The following is an 18,816-nucleotide window of genomic DNA, read 5'->3' as shown; positions in this document are numbered from 1 at the left end:
AAAGGGAGTGTAAAGAGGGGGGAAGCTGTTAAGGGAAAGAAAGCCCATTGCTCATTAGACWCAGGGAAATAACGCCTTTCCTACCTGCTTCGCTCCCCTTTGCTCCCTCCATTCCTCAGACAAATGAGATGCCCACGATGGCACGCAGCGCGCCGGCATGCTTCCTCAATTATTAATGGGAGATGCTTTGTTTTATTTAATACCGTGTCTTTGATTAGCTTATTCTCCTAGGACACGCTTTCTTTTCCCCTCTTCTCATTTCCTCCTCCTTCCTCTGGTCTACCTTTACTCCCATTTCACCTCTTGTAGTTGCCCTGCATCTGTGTTGCTTCTTCTGCCACCCGAGGTTTTGCTAAGGCAGGCTCCGGTGAGTCAGGCAGCAGGGAGGTTTCTCCAAAAGATCCTATGCTGCCAGAGCCCCTTCTTGGGCGAGAGTAAGGCCTGCTAGAAAAAAATGAGAACTGGCAGGTCTGATGATCCAAAGCGGAGAAACATATGCCTAGCCTGCCTCTTTCATCTCTGTAATTGGATTTTTCCACTCCTGTCAATTAGGGCTTTTTTCTCTTCCTTCTACCCCAGCATTTCTCTTTTCATGGAGCATAGGGAGAGTGTCTGAGTGGCTGATTGTAACAGTGGCCCTTGGGCAACTTATACTGGGGCAATGTGTAGAGAGAGGCTTGTATGGGATCACGGAAGTCTCTGTTCAAATCTTACAATTACTTTGGTAAAGATCATTTCTGTCAGAGATAAATGACATTTTGGAATACATGGAAATGGGCATCTCATCTTCCTTTCTTGTCTTTAGGATGCCCTGTATGCTATTTGCCGAAATATTTAAAGATGAGCTCTGAATCCCATGCAAAGGTCTTTTCCTGCTTCTAGGTCCAGCTGGGAAGTTAATTCCCAACAGTGTGCTTATAGGGATTATTCTTAGTTACAGCAAAGCCCCCTTSTACTGCTCTGGTAGGGAAATGAGAGCTTAGAATAGGTAGCATCTCCTCTGGGAGAGCAGTACCTGCACAACACAGCTACTTCTTCCCCCCCCCCCGATTTAAATATTTTTCCTAGATTTGGCATATTTTAAATTTTTCAAAAAAAAAAAAAAAAAACTTATTCATTTGTTGTAGCAGAACAATAATCCTTGCTTTATCTCCCATCTCAAACAGCAGCTCATTTCAGACAGGAAGTTAGAGTGCCAGCATCCAAGGTAGAAGYCGTGGCCCTGTGTTAGCTGCTGCAGTCACAGCTGTGGTTACCAGCTCCATTACCACTTTGCAAGCACTGTTACAACTGGAAAACTTTGAGAATTTTTTCCATGAAGTGAATTCAAAGATATTTTTAAACTATATGAGAAAGTATACTATACTATATTTATACACTATACATAAAAGCTACTAAGTTTAAAAAGTAATTCCAGTATCATATAGCTTAACACTATCAAGTTTTATTCTGTTCTTTTAAAAGAGAAGTCATGTGAAAAATACTTTCTTCTTATATTTTACTTTTCTTGTCAAGTACGAGAACAGTTTCAAAAAGGAGCTACTTAAAAACCAGTATATCCAAATTTCTAGGTATAGACATACTTACAGAAATTTCCCTTCCTTCCCCTTGTTCTCCTCTTGTAATTTTTAGTGCATTTGGAGTGGCTGACACACCTGAGGGCTGTGCTGCCATTCAGAGAGACCTGGACAGGCTGGAGAGCTGGGCAGAGAGGAACCTCCTGAGGTTCAACAAGGGCAAGTGCAGAGTCCTGCACCTAGGGAAAAATAACCCTAGGCACCAGTACCAGCTGGGGGCTGACCTTGTGGAGAGCAGCTCTGCAGAGAAGGACGTGGGAGTGCTGGTGGATGACAAGTTRACCATGAGCCAGCAATGTGCTCTTATGGCCAAGAAGGCCAATGGTCTCCTGGGGTGCATTGGGAAGAGTGTTGCCAGCAGGTCGAGGGAGGTGATCCTGCACTTCTACTCAGCCCTGGGGAGGCCTCATCTCGAGTACTGCATCCAGTTCTGGCTCCCCACTACAAGAGAGACATGGAGCTACTGGAGAGAGTCCAGCGTAGGGCTACAAAGATGATCAGAGGGCTGGAGCACCTGCCCTGTGAGGAACGGCTGCGAGAGCTGGGCCTCTTCAGCCTGGGGAAGAGAAGACTGAGGGGGGATCGGATCAATGTGTACAAGTACCTGAAGGGAGGGTGTCAAGGGGACAGGGCCAAACTCTTTTCAGTTGTCCCGTGTGACACGACAAGAGGCAATAGGCAGAACTTGAAGCACAGGAAGTTCCGCCTGACCGTGAGGGGGAATTTCTTCCCTGTGAGAGTGACGGAGCACTGGCACAGGCTGCCCAGAGAGGTTGTGGAGTCTTCTTCTCTGGAGATCTTCAAGACCCGGCTGGATGCAACCCTGCCTACCATGCTCTAGGTGACCCTGCTTGAGCAGGGAGGTTGGACTAGATGATCTCCAGAGGTCCCTGCCAACCTTGCTGATTCTATGATTCTATGATTATATGATGTTTTGTTCAGAAGTCTATTCAAAGCAGCTGGTATTTTATAACTTGGGATGGATATGAGAGGCTAAAGAGGGCCCTTCTGGACTATGCATCTGGTACATGGATGTCTGCAACTACRGATCCAGCAGTTATGGCCTGTGCAATTGTCCAAATGAAAAGATACTGATTCTCCAGAGATTAGAAATATATTATGGATACAGTAGATAAAACTCTCCTCTCCTAACTGATTCCAGTGGAGCCACGAATTAGGCACTAAAGATTGCTTTGTACATTATATATATAAAAAAATCATTAATTTTACTGCCTGACTGTCCCCAGAAGGGGCACGTGAGGGTGGGTGGCTGTGCATGTTACTGTATGCTGGAGAGGAGACAGCACATATGCTCTTTAAACTTCACCAGTTTTTCACCTGAAAAAATGCTGAAATGAATAAGTAATATTACATAATAATAGTCTTTGCACTTCGAAAGAGATTTATCTGAGTAACTGACTGCATCAGACGTTTGGAGGTGGTTGTACGTCAGCTCAGATGTTAAAAAATACGGAGAGAATCATGAGAGAGAAATTATTTCACAAGCCTTGACAATAATTAAATTTGTATCTCATTTTCAAATAATACATTGAAGGAGCTGTCTAAAGAATGAAGGACTTGGAGCTGACTCTTCCCAGCTAGAAAATACACCAGCAGAATAACGTAGTTACCGTCCCAGACCTTAGCACTGAGCACACTTGCAGACGTGCTGATTTTTCTGGAGATCGCTAAGCATCTGCTGGTGATGGCTCTCCCTACCCGGCTTGCTTTCATGGGAACTGTGAAGAGGAAGTGTAATTTGCAGGAAATGAAAAGGGGGCTTCCTAGAATTGAACACTGGGGTAATTAATGTTTTTGAAGAATAAACTCCAAGGAGTCTGTAATTGGGAATTGAGACACTCAGACACGTTTGTTTAATCATAGCGGAGAATTAAATGAGTACACAGAATCTGTATAGATCAAATTCCACTTAGACAGTGTGAGTTAAATTATGATGGACTCTGTTGAATCCTGAGGTTTTAGTCTAATATTTCAAGAAAAAGAGCCCCACCTGCAGGGAACTGACACCTCTCCAAATCTCATGAGATCAGGACATCACATCAAGTAAAAAAGGAGAGAATAAAATTGAACACCACAGCTGAGATTCTCTGCTGGCATACGGCAATAGAGCTAAACTAAGATCTTTAAGGCTATGTCAAGGTACGCCAGATGTTGTTCATGCARTCTGCAGCACCCAAACACAAGGAACCCAAAGCAAAAGCAACAAAAGCAGATTTTACTTGGAACCTTTCTAGCTCTCTGTAAACAGCGGTTTGAATATAGCTCACCCTTAAGGCTTTAGTTGATGTCATGTGGCCAACTCATTCTTCCTAAGTGATGATTCACATAATTAATTTTAACAATTCATTAACAAAATAGACCATATCAGCTGAAAATCTGGTCCTGAGTTTTCTTGAAGAATAAATAAGGGAATATAARTTGCTGTAATCTTAAGTTTGAAAGTATCAGGCCTTCACCTTGTAAAATATATATAGTGATTTTATAATGTCTTTCATTTGTTGCCCTTCCCAAAGGCACTTATTTTCTCTTTGCCGTCTCCATCATCTCAATTAGCATAGAAAGTGGAACACCAACAAAGACGGACATAGCTTACAACATCTCAAAATGCCCAAGAGCTAGATAAGTCTCTAAGGAGGCAGCAGCCTGAGTTTAATGCRACTAAAATCTGTTGCACTGGAGAGAATGATCTAATTGCTGGCTATTAATCTCCTATATTGCTCGAAAATCTGGCTATTCCAGCGCCTTTTCCTTCTACCAAGTCTAAACCCAGCATCAGATCGCTGGAATATAGTTTCCAAATCAGATGCTTAAACAGTGCTGTAGAACTGGTAATAAACAGTAATTCAGGGGAAAAAAATTTTATTTCTATTTTGTCAGTTGTGTGCTTGAAATACAATGACCCAGGTTACATTTTGGGGGGYATAAAATCTCAAGATTTTCTGCCTGAGTTTAAAGATGCATTGACTTCTGATTTCATAATTAGCTCCTTTATCCATTTGAGGCATTACTGCTATAATGGAAACTGCAAATTAATGTTTCAGAGTCAGATTCTTGTCTTTTCCAGCTCTGTAATGCCTCTCTGGGAGGCACTCACAGACASCCAGTGCCCACTCAGTTCACTTCTTGCTACCCTCTGACTTTTCCTCCACTGGAACTCCCTTGACTTCACTCGTCCTGGTGTGACCCTGGCCAAATTCTGGGAGTCAGCCTCAGTGAGGTGAGGGGTATCACAGACATAGAACATGCAAGCTTATAAAAATCAACGTCTCTGCCATCTCCTTCGCTCTTTACTGTGGCAACTCTTGCTAAATAAGATTCTACAAGCAACAGCCGTAAGCCATAACTACTCTAGTAGTCTAGTCTTCAATTAGTAGCTAACTTCCCACTGTACCTGGATTTTTATCTTCTTTCCAGCTTGCTTGAAATTCTGTGATGAGCTTCACTATGTTATGACAGCTTTTGGTGGCAAGAGGAAGCAGCCAATTTATAACTTACCTGTCGAAAACTTTGCCATTTGCCTTGGACCTAGCACRTCACTTCTGCTTTCTGATGAATCGTTCCTACGTTGGGCTCAACCTGTGTATTAGGAAGGTGCAAGCAAGTTTTCTGACAAAAGCTAAATTCCAGGCCTGGCCAAGGACAAACTGGTTCACATGATGAAGGGCTGCCCTCTGACTCCATTGAGAGGAATTGTATTGCTAGGAACACCATCACTCAAGTTGGACAGATGCTCTCACACTTTTATGTCTGTGAATCTTGATTTTCCTTCTATGCCTGTGATTAGTAACCAGCTTGTTCCATTTAATAAGGCTGTATTGCCTCCAGCTCTTGAAAACCCTTTATCAAAGCAATATGAATTTCCACTTTGCAGCTTCTGTCCAAAATACATTAAAACAAGCTCCTGAGAGGTGCTGCGTGAAGTCGGGATCTGGCTCACTGGCCGGACGCCTAGGGTTAAATGACTCACAAGAGTGCATCAGCAAAGCRAGCATTTGACCAGACCCGCTCTTGCACAAACCACCAAGTATGTCAGGAAGCCAAAAAGTGGAACATGCTGCGGGGAGGCATATCACAGCAACGTGAAACCGAGGGCAGGAGCAGGAATCCACTGCCAAGCTTTAACTTGTCACCTCCTCCGTCCACCTGGCAGCCGTGGCTCAATACTCAGGCCCCTGTCGCACTCCCGAGAGGCAGTTGCTTGTTTTCATCCAGAAAAAAACATGTGAAGGTCATGCTGTGCTAGTGGCAGCAAGTTAAATGAAATACTGACATTTCATAACCGAGAAATACATAGACGCAGGAGTCAGTCAGAAAGGAATGGCTTTGAAGTTTACCTCCTCAGTGTGACCTTTTGTTTTTTTCTTACTCCTGCTTTTTGCTTCTTAAATACATGATGCATATTAAATGATCCTCTAAATAAATGAGGACCTGGGAGAAGGTCTGCTACAGCATAGAAAGCTTTCTTTTTTTGTGCACCAGCCAAGGAAATAAACTGTAAGAGTTGTACAGCCTTCTCTCTCGGCAGTCGTTAATAACACCGAGCTCGAGCAGCGGTGTTCGGGCGCTCCCAGCGCTCTGTGGTGYGCTTCACCATACCCTAGTTTGCTTTCTATTTGCAGCTCTCCTAGTTGAAATTTTTGACATATTCAAAGGCCACAGAGAGGAAGCTTAAAGAAAGGAAAGATCTCCCACTTTTTACTGATCAGGGAAGCCACCCCAAACCTTTTAATCTTTCTAACAAGCGGTAGGGCAAGCCACAAAATGCTCTTCCGAAAAGTTCCCCTGGATCTGGAGTCCCAGCACGTAATGGATATTCTACAGTAATTTGGGAGAGTGCAACAAGAAGCAGGAATAAAAGCAGTAAGAGGAAAGAGTTTCTCTCTCTATTCCATAAGATTATATCTATTTCCTAGCTGAAAGAATTAAAACTCAGAACAAAAGTATATTCCATTCAAATGAGAAAATTTTTAAAATCGCCTTTCCAGGCTTTTCTATCACCTTTTAAAATCAAAACAAAGGAAAAGAATGTGCTAAATTACTGAAAACAAGCTCAGACCATTCAGTGCTGTGATAGACACAGTGCTTATTCATTTATATTTTCTCCTTTCAGCCTGGAAATCAGAGAAGAAAAAAACCTCATTAGATCATGGAGGCTAAATCAGAACTGTTCTAGGCACTGCTTGATGTGTTCTGCAAGATTTTAAGGTCATCTTGCTACACAGAGAAGGAAGTGATTACAGGAAATACTGTGCTTCTCGCTTCTGCAGCTGGATTAAGTGTTTTATCACTTACCACTGAGGACACTTCTGTTTGACACAAATATATTTGTTAGAGTATTTTATTAAATTACAGCAAACATCTGAATTCAGAGTGGAGCTATTGAAAAGCTAAATGTAAAAAGGAATTGACGTTTCAGTGTCTTAGCAGCAGTAAAGCTGTAATCAGTTTTGACAGCTATTACTCATATGCTTAAGGCTCAACTTCTAGTTGTTCAGAGACCACCATGGTGAACCAGAAAGGAATGAAATACCACATCCCTGAAAAWGTATCTCTATAGAGAAGGGCGCGCTAGAGCTGCTTCTCCCTATTTTTCACCAACAGCACTACAAAACTGAGGACTGCATGTAGACAAGAGGTAAAAAATTTGGTACGTGAAAACATGTGGCATATTTGTTAATAGCCCTCTCTCCTGGCCTTACGTGACTGCATGGAAAGCTCAGCTTTCACTTTGACACATAAGCTCGTAGCCTCCAAAGCGGTAGACAACCTATGGGAGGAAAATAAGATGGTCACATAGCATGTTTTTTAGGCTAACTTTTTAAGGCTTGTTCTATGTGTTTTGTAATTCTCATTTGATTTTTTGAATGCTTGAGGTTAATAATGCTAGGTCATTTGATTTTGCTCTCTCTGGGAGAGGAATTAAGAAAACGAGGTTTCTGGTGCCTGCGTTGACTGAAGACAGCCTGCAGAAGCCTTCCAGGATCGAATCACAGTAAGGACGGTAGAAGGGCAGCAGGCCGCTCTTTCCTTCTCCCCTTGTCATGAGATGCAGGAAGAGAGGTATAAAAAAATCAATATCATCCCCCTGCCAATTCTAGGTGATCTCCAATGGGATTCCCTGCTCAGATTTAAGTCATTTTAAATCCCAGGTCAGAAGACAATTATATTCAGCACCAATTAGACCAGTCTTCTGTAAYGAAGAGGGGTACAGTATAGTCCCATTTGTTTTAGCTCCTACATGGAAACCACGGTGTAGAGGGAACATTTTTCACAGCTRCAGTCTGTAGATGGCATTTTCCAACAGTTAAAGGCTTCTTGCTCATCACAGGACAATGAATTTCCCAGAGGAACGTTGTCAGGCTCATATCTTATCCCTTTCACTCTACCTTATAATCCTTGGAGTCATTAGAGCACAGGTACTTCTTGAGTCAGTTTTGAAATACCAAAGGAATTGCAGAGCAGAGATTACTTCCTCCCTCTGGCATGCAAATCATTCCTAAAAGGCTTGTTCTGGAAAATAATTCCTTACATAATAATTCCTAACATTTTTCCCCAAGGGTACRTGCTCTTTTATTTGTCAAAGATCAAAATGTTTCTGTGAAGCTGTATGAAGAGCTAGCTAAACCTGATAATACTTTGAGATGGTGGCAGCTTTTCCTTCTCTTTCTCTCAATTTTTCTCATCCTATTTACCCATTAATAAGACCTACATTGAGTCAGAAATTGGGGAAAATCTTTAAATGGTTGTTCAATTCCTYAGTGAGTTTAAATGAACTAATTTTTCTGCAAAATTCGCCTAGGCACTGGCAGATTTTCTGTAACTTCTTGCTGTGGACAAGCTTCTTCTTTATAAATTTCTTGGGCTTTTATTTTCCCTGCTCAAACTTTGCATGAAGTCAACATTGTCACTTGCAGTGAGCTCCATCCCACCAAAACTGAGTGGCAAAGCATTATCTTCCGATGTCTGCTACATTTCTGTTAAAGCCACTTGATTCTTAGCATGATCTTCAAGTCTCCCTCCCTAAAGGATGAGCAGGAGCCAGACTTCTGACACTACGTGTCTTATGGTTGATCCTAACGACAAATCTTCTTAAAGTCAATATCCAACATGTCTTTGAAGGTTTCCAGTGGCCGATGCTTTCTTAGGAGCCCTTACTTGACTGGATGTCTCCAAAGACAATCCAAGGTTAAGTGTCCTGGATGACAACATTAGATACATACTCATGTTTCCACTGATTTCAATAGGAATTAAAGGTCTAGTCCCAGGTCATTAGCAAATTGCACTTCTGCTATTCACATCAGGACTGAGATTTACATAATTAAGAAAGAGTTTTGGTGTCTAATACGCAAAGCCTTTCAAAGTCTCAAATTGTYTCTGAATTCAAATAGACTGTCAACTCTTTTGTTGGGTCTGTTCTGTCCAGTGCCAAATGGGCAGGCAGTGCTAGTGCGGGAGAGGTGTTCCATTGATGAACTCAGCTGAGAGTCCTTCCCCCACACTYAATTTTGTTTCTTCAAGAAAATAAAATCATTACAGTTCAGGTGGGATTTCTGTTTTCTGGAAGCCTCCCTCAAAATATAGCTGACTGATGAAGCTGTGTGTTGTTTTTGCTGGTTTTGCCATTTTGAGTCAAAGTCACTGCAAATGATAGCATCTTGTGGAAGTGTTCAAGGGTCTGATGCAGCAAAGGACCTGTGTGTTCAGCTCTTTTTCTCCCTTACAGGAGCAAACTCATATTCTTCTTCAGGTTCCTCTCTAGAGAGAGCTTTATTTAAAATTCTGTTTATGCATCTTTTTTTTTTTCTTTATTGCCTTTGGGGCTTGAGAAATCTGGAAGCTTAAGAATTCAAACTTCAAGGAGGTGGTTTAGAAAAACTCCAGTGTGCTACAGCCTTTTGTAAACCCCAGGTGCAGGCTGGTGCCTTTGATTGTTGATACATGTCATTCAGACTGTGCCTCCGTCAAACATTTTTATTTGCATGCTACTGGGTGAAAAATTCCCCATCCAGCAGTTGCCTTATGAAGCAGAAAATGCTAATGTTTGCGTCTGTTGCAATCCACCTCTGGCAGGAACAGAGGCTCTGTGCAGGGGTATCATAATGTTGTCAATCCTGTCTTTTCACGTAGAGTATGTGCCTGTATCACATTTGTATATAATCATTGCAGGTTGGTCTTAGGAAAGAATAAAGAGCTTAAGTTTATGGCTTCCTGACTGTGGTTGTAGCCTGCAGCTCATTTAACTGTTCAGCGTGCTCCATATCCTCGGCCCACGATACAGCTGAGGATGCCATCTATCAGACAATAAACCCTTGGCCATGTTAGAAATTCAACATTAAACATTAAATATATRTATGGCATTACTTATTAAAATTTTTCTCTATATAATATATATTAAGTCTCTAGCACTCCTTGCAAAGAGATTTTCGATCATTATGTCCTGCTCAAGTTGTAGCTGCAATTATTATATTAGGATTCCTGTCATAATGAACCATACCTTAAAGCAGTTGAAAAAATAAAATCAGCTCTACTGATTCATAGTATGATGAACTGGCAGCAGTTCATCAGCAGCATAAGGTAGACTTTATCTAATCTAATATACAAGTTGCACTATTATCTGTTATGACAAGCTTCCCAGTTGTGCAGGGATTGAACCCATGCACAGCTTTAGCCACATGGTTAAGGCAGTGCATTCATCAGACTGTGAAAGGAGGTTTGCTTCTTGCCTCGTATGGAGAAGCTGGAAAGCTGCGAGGTCACAAACACYCAGACCTTTGCTGCAGACACGGAACCCAATGGTGCAACGTTTGTTTGACTCCTTGGCTACCCACAAGACTTTGTGTTCTGCCAGCCTTTAACCCATGATCTTCTGTTGTGTGCCTTAAGCATCTGTGCAATGCCAGCACACCAGCAGCCTCTAACTGAAGACACTTTTGAGTTACTTTCTCCTTTGAAGACCATGTTGTGTCCAGTTGCTGTTGCTCCTGAGACCACTGCCCCAGAAATGTCAAATGCTATGCTGAGCAGTACTGTGGCTGGTAAGCAGAAGATGCCCTGCCATGGTAGTGGTGTTGCAAAAGGATGGCACCACCAGGATGCAGCAGTGCTGAGCAAACTGGTCCTTCCAAGAAGAACAGCCAGAGAGCATGGAGGCCTCCACCAGGGGCATTTTCTTGGCCAATACTGCCACATAATCTCTAGCTAACCTACCTCCAGCATGTATTCCTTAGGTGCCAATCCCCTTTATAGGCCTCTCTCATGTACCTGACATGTCCAGCTGCCAAAGCCTCCCCCACAAAGGCAGAGTCTCATCCCTTCTCCAGCCTCCCTTTCCAAAACCATTTCCAGGACCTATTTTTAAAGCCACAAAATGACTTTGCCAAACTTGATGTTATTACAGACACTCTGTGAAGGAGAARGTGATTGAGTGGAAGTCAGTGGATGGCATCAAGTGTCTACGTCACTGTCTAGTGCTATTTCAGTGCACCAGGGTAAGCCACRTGCCTCCAGCTGTCAAGGCTAAAGGATGCAGCTTTCCCATAGCTCCTGCGTCATATCTGCCTGGCCACAGTTATGTCTGAAATGACCTCCTGGAGGCTAGGCAGTATCCTCATTGGTACCTAAAACAAAATTAAATACCAATGTTTATGTAACTCAAATCCCTCAGTGCTCTTACCTAAACAAGCCCAAAATGGGAATGTAGAAAAGCAAGAGATACACCAAACTGATAGGAAAAGAATGTGATGTGGCACTGGAACAAATTGCTCAAAGAGGCTGTGAAATCCCCATCCTTGGAGATATTCAAAATTCAGCTTGACAGGGCCCTGAATAACCTCTCTTAAGTTGGCCRTGCTTTGAGCAAGAGGTGGATCAGAGATGCCCAGAGGTCCTTTCCAACTTGGATTGTTTTACCCATTTACGATCAATGGCCAAGATGACAGAAAGCCACAGGGTCCATACTACCAGGTAGGATTTGAAACAAAATGCCAGAAAGGGCAGAGGAAGGTTCTACAAACTGATCAGGACATGGACCAGCTGCATAAATGCAAATATAGCCCAGTGAGAAGCTAAGTAGATACAAGCAGCTGGTAAGATTGCCTAATGTAGCCACAGACCAAGCAAGTCATGATAAGACCCACACATCAGACCACGAGACTGGATGCTGGAGTTGTTGACTACAGGTCTTGCTCTAGGCCTGCCAAAAGATGGGAAGGGAATGATCCTACCATGCAACTCACTTAGTGTCATGTTACGGTGTGATTTTCCAGAGAGAAACCACAGCTAAAGAACAAGTGTATTTATTTGATTTGCATTGGCTAGGCATAGAAATAATCCATGTCACTTGAACTCTCCTCTTGCTTTTCAATTTTACATACTTTTCACAGAAAGCCTCACCTGAAACTTAGAAATATTTCCAGGCAACCTTCCAAAAATCAGAGTAGGGAATAYTGAACACCATTTTCCTTCCTTTAGACTACCTAATCAATTTTAACCACTAGGGGATATACTTTAAAAGTGGCACTTAAAGGCAGACAAATCATGTTAAAAAGTAACATGATTTCCATCTCTAAATCACCATGAACAAATTTAAATCATTACCTGAAGGCAGCAGAACAGGACCTATGACTAACCTAGTTTTTGTTACCAGCTCCCTCAAGTGCCAACTGCTCCTAGAATATCACACTGCCCCAGCTAGAAATCTCCAGCTTTTTAACTTAGGGTAAAACAACCAGCGCTGTTAATTCTGCTGGTCCCCACTTAAACCCACAATACRTCAGCTGAAATGACATCTCTTTTCTCATTGCTGCACACAAAATGTCAGCTTAATTGGTGTTCTATATTTGTGTTCTTGCACTGCTTTTTCATTTTAATTACACCTCATTCATTTTTGCATTCAGAACTATTACAAATGGCAAAGAGAAACCCAGATGCAAGTATATTCATTTTCATTTTTTCAGTCATACTCATTTTTTTTTTCATTACAGGCATGTAATATATATAATACATTAACACTAGTACACTTGACATCAGAAGATTAAGGCCCAAATTCAAAAAAGCATTTAGACTCCCACCTTCTCCCTGAACTTAGCAAGCACTTGAGAGTCTAAATGGCAGCAAAAAGCTGAATGGTTTGCTGAATCAAAGCCTAAAGGAGTGGGCCAAGTCCACACACTGAGTTAGAAGAGCACTAAGAATAAAACCTAGGAGCTTTTCGGCTCTTTATTCCTCTTCAGGCACAAGATCAGGTTTCCTCTCTCCAGTGATTTCACATAAAAGCAGTGAAGAAAATCAGGGAATKGTGCTAAGAGATTCATTTTCAACCTAGTTTTGTGTTATTTAGAGATGGTCTGCACATCTTTGCATTCAGTGACTCGTGTTTCAGAGAACATATAATGAAAATATTTGAGAGGGAGGTAACCAAATCTGAATACAATTAATCACGAGGAAAAAAAAAATGGAATTGCACAAATAAAGACCCAGGTTGAAAACTAAGATCCAAAAAATTTTAAAAAAAGGAAAAGACAGAAGTCACAATATTATTTGGTGAGGCAATGTGAAAATTCATTAAAACAGTGAACTTCTAGGATTGAGGCATTKGTAGGATTTGCTGGGCATAAACATCTTTGTATGAGGCTTCACCCCATGTTCCTTCCTTTCAAAATAGGAATTTTTAAATAAACTAAAAAGATTATTAAATTTATAACAAAAGAAACTGTTGAAGTGACCATACAAAGCTACTCATTAAAGCATTTTTTTGACACAGGGAAAAGAATAAACTACAAACATGAAATGATCCAAACAGTGGCCTCTACTTTGTTTTCCTTAATGGATTATCTTGAGGCAGTTTCCCCCGGCACACACACAAAAAATCTTACTCTGCCTGAGCAGTCGTTAYACTGCTATGGACTCAAGCCATGTTCAGACACAACGGAAACTGTTGACGTTGCAAGTGCTCAGAGCACTTGCAGGCTGTAGGCATCTCCGACACCATTCCTTGCAGGTTCTGAAGACCACTGACGTCTGCACTGCCTGCAGCGCAGAGATTGCAGCTGAGATATTTCCAAACAGACTTCAGTGATCTCTCCGTAAGCTAACAACTGGCTCACAGAGGACGAAACACAGTAATCAGTAAGTCATGGCTAGAAGAAGAATCATGTATGTCTTATTTCGATTCTTGCTACATTTGGGATAATCATGACATTTTTCAGGACAATGAATGATTTCTGAAACTTTCCTGGCGGAAAAAACATTGGCCTTTATGAAGACAGCTTCTTCAAAGTGGTTGTATGTACAAAATGCTTTCACCGAATAGCATTGCCTAACTATGCAGGTATTTTCTTACATACCTTTTTTCCTGTTTGGAAGCTCAGACATTTCAAATTATCTTCAATTTTAAATTTCTCTAAGCATAGAGATTCCACTATCAGTCCACATGAACACAACAGTAACAGAGTAACTTTTTTAGCCAACTACAAACTAAGCCCAGAATCAAGAATAAAATACATAAATTTTGTAAAAATCTTGGGAAATTAGAGTATGTTGGTAAATAATTATCCTTTTTCCTGAATGTGTGACCACACAGATTCAGTCTGAGGCACGAACAAGCAGATTTGGGAGAGCTTCCTTTACACATCTTATTTGATAAGGGCTGTAGAACAGCTGTTCTGAAGCACCGCTCAGATCTGAAARCTTGCAGCAAGAGGACTAAACTGGTTTATGAGCTATTGAGGCTTACCTCCCATTAAGCTCCTACAYGTCTGGAAAGTCAAATATCAGCAGGGAAAAATACACTGTCTCAGAAAACCGCAACTGAAAGCACCCTCGTATTATCTGAAGAGATGCTGTTCTGTGATTTGTGGCATTAAATGTTATATGCGACTTCCTGATTCTTTCTGAAAAATACCACAAATGTGAAGGTTTTTGCTAATGTTCAGATTGTAAAATCATGCACCATCCACAGACAGTATATTCAGGTTAATCTGGTTGGGACCGGACTGGAAGCTTTAGAAGAAATAAAGGAGATCCATGGAGTCACAGAGGACAAAGCTGAAGACTGCCTTAATCAAGAACTGTAACTTGGCTCTATTAAGGATTTTATCTTTTTGGGAACTGGTACAGGGGATCCMAAACATGAGGCTCTGAACCCTTTATTGGCATGAACAGGTCATGATTTGTGATTTGCCATATTATCAGATGGATACTTCTTAAATTTGCCAGGAACCAGGAGCCTTGGGCTGAGGGAAAACATGAAGCTCTCAAGGAATGCTAAAATGTCTGAAGTTGCTGGAAAAAAAAGTCAGAAACATTTATGGGAGTAAATTTCTGACTGGTAGGGAATCTACAATATTTAATAGTTCATTAAAGATATCCTCATTTCTTCTTTTGAAAAAGGAAAAGAATGGGGCAGTACTCCCTGTGGTCGTCATCTGAAGAACGTTTGCTTTCTCCTGACATAAGAGTGCAGCAGCATCTCAAATTCATCTCAAGTGCTTTTCCCCAATTTCCAAAACCAGCCTCTGTGAAAAGTTCACCTGTAAATTTGAAAGTAAAACAGACCAAAGTCAATTCACGAGCATTTGGCAACTAAGAGGTTTTTTTGTTGTTTTTTGTTTTTTTTTAAAAAAAGATAAGTAGCTTTGAAATAAGGGAGCTATATAAATCAGCAAGCCAAGTATCTGCCAGTACCGATATCCGTATCAGCTACTGATACTTTTGGTGTTTCTGTGGCCTCAACCACAATATAAGTTCTCCTCTTTATATATCTATAACTTTGGAAYACATAAAACTGTTCTTCTGAATGCTCTTGTCAGGGGCCAGAAGGGCTCAAAAAAGGGGTTTTTAAACAGAGCTCTCAACCCAGGGCTGAAGAGCCACCACAGATAACTGTGGGGCGCTCACAGCAGACCCAGGTTAGCTCGGCTGCTCTTTTTCACTCTCCCTGCATGAACAGGAATCTGTYTACAACACTTTACACTCCAGTCTGCAACTACAGATACATTTCACCCTGCACGAGTAGATTGCCCACAGTCTGCACTCGCGGCTCAGGGCGCRGGGCAGGGAGAACTGATGCCCTTCCTTTAGACTCCTGTTCACTGCACTTCTGCAGACGTGTTCTGTGCTGGGCAGGCAGTCCTTCAATGCTAGCTAGCTTTCAGGCCAGGACACAGCACTGGGCATGCATTTTTCCCCTCTGTTTAAGCAATCCTCCCACTTCCATGGTCTCTGTATTTATTCAGTCTGCACAGGCTCTGTGGGCTTCCCTAGAACACGAGGGTCATGCTTCTCACTGCCACAGACCTGGATGAAGGTCAGTGGGCATCCCTGAGCACACTGCTTTCCGCCTTTCTTTGTGCCAACGCTGGTAAGGGGTTGCTCATACCTTATGTGTTCTCCCAACACTTTGAGCAATGTGCGCTGACATCAGTTGAGGACATGTCCATCTCTAAGGGTCTCTGGGCGTTTGAAGTCTCCTGGTGGAGCAAACAGTCTCGGAAGTGAGCACTGACAAGGCTTACTCCCTGCACGAGGCCAACATACTTTACTCAAGTCTTACACCAAAAAAACATTTTACGTTTGACAATATGCACACATGCTTCGCTAACAGGTGTCCTGTCCGCTCTCCTGCCTCAAGGCCCTTTGGGAGAGGATGTTCGAGGAGGAAGCAAGAGGAAGGCAAGAGAAGATGAGGTCATGGCGCTGTGGGGCGCTGCCTCCATGTTTGGGGCACATCTCCCCGTTATCGCCAGATGGCCAAGGATTGAGGAGAAAGCGAGTGTTTTTGCACATATGGAGGCGATTTTGATGAAGGCAGGCAAGTGTGGCAGGGGCTGGCCAATTTGGCCTGGCTTCTGCTCGTTGTTATAGCAACAGGAGGAGCCTGCTGGCAGGGCAGGGAGGATGGTGAAAGGGGAGGATTTTGAGAAAGCAAAAGAGAGATTTGGAAAAGGTAAAGAGAGTAAAAAGTTAAAAGCCTAGAGATGAAGATGGACACTGTGGAAGGATGAGCAGGACCACCTGCAGGAAAGAGGCAGGGGGACAGGGGACATTTTGTAAATTGCTTGGGTTGTAGCACCATAAAAATCATCTACAGTGATCTGAGAGGACAGCAGGGTGGTAGGTATTGCCACTTACGATAAAGGACCTGCCCCTGGAGATGTGGTTCACTGGTGCGACCTGGGTACATTTGGCCTTATTATGCCTCCAAAGCATCCTCCAAAGCAAATAACACCTTGGATCCCTCTGGCAATCAGCCTGGGCAGGATGGTCCTGGAGAGTCCACAAGGGCCACTACAGAGCTCTCCATGACAAACCGGCACATCTAGCCAAACAKAATTCAAAGGGAGACATAGTATTTTAATAAAAACCAGGAGACCAAAAACCTCCACGAGTCTAGCTCCCAAATCACCGAAATCTTGAAGCTCAGTCATGGCTTTTTAGCATGATGTCTTAGCACAGTGGGACAGTAGTGATCGTCACATAAATAATGAAAAGAACACGGGTTCGATCTCTCATTTCCCCAGGAAGGTACCAGGTTGTAATACAGCAAGACTCAAATGCTTGGCACTGATGTATTTTAGGAGGAAGATTTTGGGAGCCCCTGCAGAGGKCTGCCCCCAAGGCCCCAGGCAATCCTTGCCTGGACATAGCCGCTCAGCACCGCTCACCCCAGGAGATGGCAGCAGCATCTACGAGTTGAGCTGCAGTGCCGCAGAGCYGGGTACCGCGTGAAAAATCAGGAATTGAGGCGTACAGGTATTCGTTGTGTCTCGGCAGTCCTTGGAAACAGCTGCTCTCAATTCTAGCGTACAGGAGGCAAACAATCTGGATAGTAAATAATTCAGAGAGTCTTCTTACTGCTTTAAACAAGGCAGTTTGAATTTGCCATGGGATTGCTTCTGTCTCTGTGTTTTGGGCTTATTACTAAACACACAACACATTTTTCCAGTCCTCATCAGGCTTGTATCATTATGACCCTTCCTTTCAAGTGGGGCTCTGAGACAAAGCTTGGATACGGCTATGCTAGTTGCTCATTTATGCTCTGTCAGACATCCAGTCTCCTGGGCTGAATGTTACTGTTGGCTGCCCACACTCTTCTTATACTCTTTCTCAGTTTTTTTGCCTCCTTTTTTCAATCCTATCTGCTATTTCCCCCTACATAGAATACAATTCTTGTTTCCATTCCCCACACCAGCACGCTGAGGGTCAGGCTGAGCTCCCTTCATCCTGAACATCAGYGTGGTTGTCAGCCTCAAACACTCATTTTACATCCAACCCCCAGAATCCTAACTAATTAAATGCCTTTCACTACAAACCAGTCCTGGGAAATAATCCAAGGGCAGGGAGGCCTGAGCAGGCAACAAAAGCTTAGGGTGAAAGGAGACAATAGAAGAGGAATCCAAAGCACAATGAGGCTTCAGGAGAAAAAGACATATGATACATTAGATTTGAACACAGGAACACACAACATCATGCACAGGGCTGTACGCTGTGCTCAGCTTCAAGAGAGACCTAGGGAAGAAGAGGGATTCTTCATCTGTCGAGGTCTCACCTTCCCCCACTGCCCCATCCTCCTTTTACCACCACCTTTTTCCTCCCCTTCCCAAACAGCAGGGATTGCTACTCTCAAACATCAGAATTTCGTGGGGCTTCCTCCAGAGGGGTCTTTACAGCTGTCAGTAGTTTGTTATTTGGCTCCAGTCGTGGGATCAGRAAGACTTCCCGACAACCCCACAGCCAGCAGAGTTCTTGGTGCAGGAGACTTCCCTTGCCCAAGGAAACGACAAGAATACAAGATCTCTGCTGTGAAGAGAACTTATTCCCTGGTATTTAATGAGTTAACTCTAAATATATCACAAACATGAGGAAAATTTCTCTAATGAACGAATAGTCTTGAAATTTAGGGGGCACCGTGACTAAGAATAACACATTTTCCAAAGCCACCTTTTCCAGCAGAACCTMATTTTTATAATGGGACCCTAAAATACAACCCAGCACAGAAGACAACTCACTTAAGCTATTAGCAAAAAAACTGACTGAAGACGAACACTGAAATTATACRTTGGGGAAAATCAGTTAGGATCCGTGACTGTTTGGTGAGGGAAGGCCTCCCAGGTTTGTCAGCATAAGTTTGAAGAAAGTCTCTCTTTTCCTCCTGTTAGTGAGGAAAGCAAATTCCTGTCCAGCTTTTCACTGGAGAATCTTCTACGCTTCATTTACTGAT

This window comes from Rhea americana, unplaced genomic scaffold (assembly GCF_003343005.1).
Source record: "Rhea americana isolate MKP2758 unplaced genomic scaffold, rheAme1 scaffold_1, whole genome shotgun sequence".
NCBI classification, from domain to species: domain Eukaryota; kingdom Metazoa; phylum Chordata; class Aves; order Rheiformes; family Rheidae; genus Rhea; species Rhea americana.
Note: the sequence above shows the minus strand (reverse complement) of the source record.